Below are 7,424 nucleotides of genomic sequence, written 5' to 3' on the forward strand. Positions count from 1 at the left end.
CGCTGTTGGCCGAGCTTCGATCCTAAAGAGGTCTGGCGATATTCATGTTAACAAAAATCAATTTCAAGGCTGTCATGAAAAGGAAGCTATCTATGAAATGTGGCAAGATGTGTTGCTGAAACAGACAGTCTTCATCGACAAAGCAATTTGTCGGTGAGACATTCTTTGATGAACTGATTGCCACCAGGGGGTCTAGACAACATCTGAAATCTCAAGGCCTGCATGCTTCAAATTTGACAGTGCATAGGTAGGCCACTGCAGTGCACAAATTGAACACGAGTGCCGCATCTGCATTCGGCAGGGTCCTTGGTAGAGTTAGAAAGGGTTGCAAAGTGAACAACTTTCGAACATTGCCATGGTTTGAATTTACAAAGTTGCTTTCGATGTTAATAAAAGTAGAGTTCAACAGTTTCCTCTTTCTTTTTTGGAATTTTGATTCTAAAAATATTTGAAGATTTGAAATTTCTTGGTTTAAGTTAGAATTATTCGAAGATTAAGAGTTTTGTTCCAAGTATAAGTTTGTAAAGTTAGAAGTCTTCAAATCGCACGAGGGTCCCAGTTTCAGTTTCGAGTGATTTCTTAATTTTCTGATGTGTGAGCTCTGTTTAACTGAGTTTAAACAAAGCTTGCGGAAAACAGAGATGGGTACAGCTGTTGCTACCACCAGATAGCTTGCTGCATTTGCTGGGCAGGTCGGCACTCGGCCACTTAGCTTGCCTCTTTGAGCTGTGAGTCAGTCTCCTGCGACAGCAATTGTTATCTGCACAGTTCAAGCGTGGTTCAAGCGTTGAAGCAGTTGCTATGTGTTCTGAACATGTAGGTACCGATTGAATCCTGTTTCGTTAGAAGTTCCTCAGATCAAAAGTTTAAGCTTCGTCAAACTTTTGGACTTCACGGGTTCGAAGTTCGACAAATCTGTAGAGAAATAATGACTAAAATAGTCGAATTTTTTGACATGATAGGTTCAGTGTTATATTTGTTGGTGCCAAAGTTAGAAAGGTTTAACATCTTTGAATTCTTCAGACCTCAGGTTTGGAAAATGTTTGCTTCATCTCTAGTTCTTAATCTGATCAGTGAGAACACGAGCCCCAGCGGAATGCTGATGCAGCACTCGTGGTCTGTCTGCTTTGTGCTGGCCTATGTGTCATATTTGAAGCAGGTCAAAATGCTTTAGGGGGGGGGGGAAGAAGAGAGGAGGTGCCTGCAAAACTAGAATTTCTGAGTGAGTAATGACCTGGCAACCACTTAGTAACCAATTTTCTGCATCTTATTCCCACAAGTGAGAAGCTAAGACTAATTGGTGTGTGGTAGAGTAGAACCGGATTTGGGAGGCACAAAAGGGGGCCCTGATAAGAGGCGAGCTTCTTCTTGCCCTCCTCCCTGGTGGTCATCGTAGCGCTTTTTGAATGACGTCGCGTGCTACCCATGTGTAGATTGAACTACCAAGAGCGCCGTTTTGCTCTGCAAGCTGGCTTTCACTCAATGCAGACAAGCCCTTGAGGGAAAGCCAGCTTGCAGAGCTGGCTTTCCCCCAGTGCGCCTGCTGGCAATGAGGCCGCTTGAAATAAAAAAGCCAGCTTGTAGAGCAAGCTGGCTTTTCTCTTTCAAGAGGCCGTGTCGACCACCCGGAAGAGAAGAAAAAATTCTCTTCTGTAAAGGGTGTGGGGAGAGGGTGAGCGGGTGAGACCTTAAAAAATGAAGAAACGGCTACTGACTATCCGCGTGACGCGTCCCTCATGACATACAGACGCTCCTTTGAGAGCAAACAACTTTCCTAAATGTGGCGTTCTTGTTTGTTTTCAAAATCATTAGAACTTTTATAGACACACACGCCTCCCTGACGTCACGCAGCTGCGGTGGTGCTGTCGACGGCACTGCGCATGCGCAGAAGCCTCAGTTCACTCGAATTCGGTTGCTGCGCGTGCGTAGTGCCCACACCTGGTGTGGGCAAACGCGGGCTTGTTAGTAAACATTGTGTCGGTCTATATCGAATTACTGAGTATGTCAGACTGGTAGACAGTTTTTGCGAGTTCAATAAACGTTGTTGACTGTAATTTTATGTCTAAACTCAATGCTTTTTATTTTCTCAGCTGCCAGCAAGGCGAAGTATACGGACTTGAGCGAGGCGACGGTTCAAGATATCGCAAAGAGATGGCTGTGGTCATTTGTCGACCGTGATGGTGGGCGAAGCAAGAAGCAGGATGAAGAAATGGAAAAGGTTAAATAAAAATAGTCCCAGAAAATCCTCAGCCTTTTTTGTTTTAACAATACAAACCAGTTCCCAGTGAGTTTGTGCATCCCGACATTTGATCTCAAGTGGTTGATCTTAACTGATACAGCATCCACAGCTACTGCAAAGTGTGCAGGCAAAATGTCAGGCACAGGCTCTTGTTCTGCAGTGCGTCCATGAGTTAATTGCAAGGCTAACACCTAACTGCAAGTCGCTCACTAATGTGCGACCTCGGTTGTAGGGCCAGCACCCAATCGCAAAGGTACGGCCTATGATTAGTTGCGAGGGATCGGCCTGTGTCCAGCTGCATGTCATCGGCCTGTGCCCGGTCAAACTTCGCCTAGCACCTGACATCTAATGTACGGCTAATGCCCAGTTGCTTAACTCCGGCCTGCCTCTGATCACAGGACACCGGCCGATGCCCTGTTGCTAAACTTCGGCTTGCTTTCGGCCACACGGCATTGGCCAGTGCCCAGATGCTAACCTTCAGCCTGTGTCCTGACACAAGTCTTCGGCCGGCCTCCATTTGCTAAACTCCGGCCAGCTTTCAATCGCAGGTGATTGGCCAATGTCCTGTTGCGCAACTTCGGCTTGCTTTCGGCTACATGGCATTGGCTAGTGCACGGATGCTAACCTTTGGCCTCTGTCCATACCAAAGTCTTTGGCCGGTCTTTATTTGCTAGCCTTCGGCTTGTGTCCTGCTACAGGTCATCGGCCAGCCTCCAACAGCCAGTCCCCTCAAGTCTTTGGCCAAGGCCCACAGCCATGTTCGGGCATAGTAGTTTGACCAGCCTTAGGCCGGAGGAAATGTGACTGGCCAAAATGCTTCAGCCATTGCCCGGCCGTTCATTTTGTGCTGCCTGGGTAGTCCACAAAGATGTTCTAACTTATTTTCGAGGGTCGTGAATCTTGCCTGAAAGTTCCCCAACTCTGCCTTCTTGATGAAACGCCCCGCGAGTTCCGAAACCCTCAGGGGGACTATCCATGCATTGGTGTGTCTGTGCTGTGATTTAAGTGCGGGAAAATGAAGCGGGGACGTCCGCAGGAGAAGCAGCCGTCTTTTTCAATTGGGGCACAGAACCACCGGAGCCTTGTTGGTTCTGTGATTTCCTCTCATCACCGGGCCGCGGCTGCGGTCGCGAAGCGGGTTCCAGTCTGAGGGGCTTATCGATCACCTGCTGAATGCTGGTTGTGATAGCAGTTGTATTCAATTTATCGTTGACATGAACGGATCATTCTTTGTTGTCGACCTTGTTCGAGTGATGGCGTTTCTGATATTTTTTGTGGCGATGTTTAAGACGTCTTCTCTACAAATGGGTTTGAAGACGACCGTCTACGTTGGTGTGTATGACGTAGAGTCGCTTATCTCGTAGAATCTTCGACGTCTGCCGCGTCTCCGTATTTAACACCACGGTCTAGCCGCACCTGTTTCTTGCTCCCACTACTCGTCCATGGACGCTATATGTTGCTGACTCGCTTCCGCGCTAGAGCTGCCCGAGAGAACATCGCTACCACCAGCCGATGAGTTCCCAGTGGAGTTTTGGCGCACGTATTCTTGAAAATGGGCCCTGTTCTGCACGTACTCCGTAACGGTCGCTTTATTCTGCGCATGCTCGGCAATAGCGGCCTGGTTCTCTTGAAATTCAAGAAAAGCTGCCTTGTTTTTCATGTATTCCCTAAGGTTCGGGAGTTCTGACTTATGTTCGGAGTAAGCTTGCAGTTCTTCGTCCGGTATAGTGTAAACGGATCCTACCTTTTTAGCAGGTGTCTCTTCAGGGCTGCTTTCTGGTAGCTAAGTGTGGGGTGGATTTGCCATGCTCTTTCTTCTTCGGCTGTTCCAGATCTTACAGGAGAGTCGCCTTGCGAAAGTTGTGGTTGTCCATAGTCCCTCCAAAAGTGGGAAAATCCCGCTCCCAGGCAGGGGAAGGTGGAGGTGGTCGTTCAGCCAGCGGGCCCTGAGAACGGGGGACCGGGCCCGACAAGTTGTTAGAAAACGCTTCCAACGCAACGAGTTTTTGCAGAAACGGAACGGCCAGGATTCGAAATCTAACGCTGCTCAGCTCGCGAGCGCGTGACTCTCGCCATTCCGTTCGTCTCTTAAGGGGTATTCACACCAGAGAGAAATCCCGGGGATTTCTCCCCGGCACGCGCGCATCACGAGATGAAAACGCGAGGCTTTTGCACATCGAAAAGCATGACGTTTTCGTCGTGGGATGCGCGTGCCGGGAAGAAATTCCCGGGATTTCTCCCTTGTGTGAATACCCCTTTACAGACTATTCTAGAGATACCCTTAGGCATAGCCTCCTCTATACTAACAAAGCCTGGCAGCTCGACGACGGAGCAATAGGGTGCCCGGTCGCAGATTTTGAGCGCGAGGATCTGGTAGCAGAGAGCATTTCTCGGCGAATCTGGTATTGAGCCCACAGCTTTTGCAGTGGGGAGGACACAAAACATAGTTTTCAAAACCGACCAGAAAAGAAGAGGTAGCGCGAGGAGCTCGAGGAGCACGAGCGGAAATCCCGTCGCTCAGGAGAAGTGTGATTCGGCGTCTCGCCGCAGCGGGGCGCCCGTTATATTCCTCTCCTCTCATCCGTTGTCTGCCGCTCTACCTTTTTACTTTTCGGCGGCCGCGTCTCGTGGCGATCTGCCAGGCTTTGTCAGTATAGAGGAGGTTATGGCTCAATTAGAACGAGCTCACAATTATAGGCAGCTAGAATGGGCAATCTCGATGGTATGGGATTCACGTTCCAAAAGAACTGTGGAAGCTCGCCATCAGCGCGCGCTCAGCAGTCGCGAACACAGCTATGGCCGCACGTGAATACTCCCTATTGGCGATGTGCGCGATCGAAAGCGTCGCTGTGGTTGGGCTTCCAAGATTGGTCAAATGCTGACATGACGTCATCAAAGGATTTCTCATTGACGGGCATAAGGGTAATGTAAGAACTTTTTTTTTTACGGTTTTCGAGGAGTTGGTTTCAGAGCGCAACGTTTTCAAGCTTCCACCATGCTCTTTATAAATTCCACCGAACTTGTCGTTTGCAAGGTAATGACGTCACGAGAGGAAACCATAGGAAGGCGCCACCAAAACATCTCGCCGCTAATAGTCACGGTGACAGGCGAAGAGACTTCTCTTCTTGAAAGTTGAAGAGTGCTCACGCAGCTATAGACAATTGCGAGCATTGTGCCCCCCCCCCCCCCCCCCCCCCCCGGTCTGATGCTCCATGAGTGCATGCACGTTCAGCTTGCGGGTGAACATAGCTTCAAGAAGCTGCACGGGCTTTTCCGCACGGGTAGAAACATGGCGGCGGCCAGTGGCCTTGATTGCAACCGTCCATACTCCGTTCAACCTCAAGCTGAGACTGGATGCTTTGCCTTCAGGGCGAGTTTTCTGTCCTTGATAACACAAGTGTGAACACGCAGGCAAGCGCAACCAAAGCACTCCGGAAGCCAGCGAACTCGCGCTGAAGTCAGAGCTTCTAGTTGGAGTAAACACGTAGCCGAAGCGCGGCGAAAGACAACGAGCGCATGATGAATGCACTGACTATGAAATGCTTTAAACAGAATGGAGCCACAAAGGGAGCTGCAATCTCATCGTAAAGATTTCTTTTTTTTTTTTTTTTGCGAAGAGAGAAGAAAAACATCCCCGTTCTGCAACGTGCCAGGATCGTTAAAAAAGCTGTCAGGCATCTGTGCACGGGCGCTGCCATACCCGACCTTCAGTTTTTGTTCTCTCTGATTCCTTGCGAGGATGGCAGCTTGGGTGAGTTGGTGAAGCATCATAATAATAACATTAACTGCATCGGGTTGTAAGTCAGCGTTATGTGTCTCTTGGGCGTGTGTGTGTGTGTGTGTGTGTGTGTGCGTGCGTGTGTTGTATTTGCACTGTTGTTATGATGATCCTCTTATTTCGTTCGCCTCACTTTATCACTGCCAGAGCAGGGGGGCTAAGCTCGGCGCGGCGAGATCGAGGCGAGTTCTCCGCCAAACTCGCCGACCGCCGCGATTGGTCGGCGCCGTGCATGACGACACGCGCCGACACTCCCTAGATCGTGACGTTAAACGGAGGGTTTGAGGCGGTCGGAGAGTGGCATATTCGGAACTCGCGGCGAGATGCGGTGACGTCATTCTGACGTGGCAGAAGCCGCCGCGGATGGAAAAAGCTTGCCGGCTCAGACCTAGGCGAGTTTGGGCGAGTTGGGCGCGAGATCAGGGAGAAGCGTCCAAAATGGCAGCGTTTCCGTTCGTGTTTTGCCCTCGGCATAGGTATTTAAACCACGCCAATGTGTTGGACATGGACGACGTTCATTTTCAAAAACACTTTCGCCTCTCGAAAGACGTGGTAAGGTGGCTGTGCGATGAACTGCGTGGCGAACCGGGCTTGAGGCGATGGAGCCGTGAATTGAACCGTCGCCCCCGTCGTGAATCCTACATCTAAATTCTACAAAGTGAATCCTAGAAACAAATGTGTTTTTACGGCAATCTGCAACCAGGAACGCAATTTACCGTTACCTACAGGCTTTTGCAATTATTTTGATGGGTTGCTGTGCTGCGTAGATGCAAGATAAACGCACTTGATAAAATTCAAACTAAAACCAATGATAGAAGAAAAGCAATATACATGAATGGCGCAGACTAACAACTGTGTAATTTCTTTCTCATCTTTCTTCTTCCACACCGTATTTTGACAAACAAATTCGCCGTTAGTTGTTTATACAGCAGGAGAACATGCCAGGACATTGCGCAATTGTCACCTACTGTAGATAAGCAATTTAGCCAGTGCAGCATGACTGCTAGCCTAGGGTCTTTAACGTGCACCACGTAGTAGTGATACACGACCGCATGCCGGTACGATGCTCAACATCGAAAAGGGCAGGGGTGGGGGTGAATCCACGATCCTGTGTTCTGCAGCGCGAGCTTTCGCTCCACGTGCACCCTATTCTAAAAAAAAAAAAAGTATTGTGGCTGTGTGGCGGTGTGGGGGGAGAAAGATGAGAAAGAAATTACACAGTTGTTAGTCTGCGCCATTCTTGTATGTTGTTTTTCGTCTATACTCTGCTTTACTTTATATCTTTATCAAGAGCGTTTTTTTTTGCATCTACGTTGCGCAGCAAACCATCACAATGTCTAGTCAACTAGCCCACATCCAAGCAATGTTTGTATAATTAGCATCCCTGCTGTTACCTATTCTTATTTG

Source organism: Ixodes scapularis, unplaced genomic scaffold (assembly GCF_016920785.2).
Source record: "Ixodes scapularis isolate PalLabHiFi unplaced genomic scaffold, ASM1692078v2 PGA_scaffold1__304_contigs__length_218370807, whole genome shotgun sequence".
Taxonomy (NCBI): Eukaryota; Metazoa; Arthropoda; class Arachnida; order Ixodida; family Ixodidae; genus Ixodes; species Ixodes scapularis.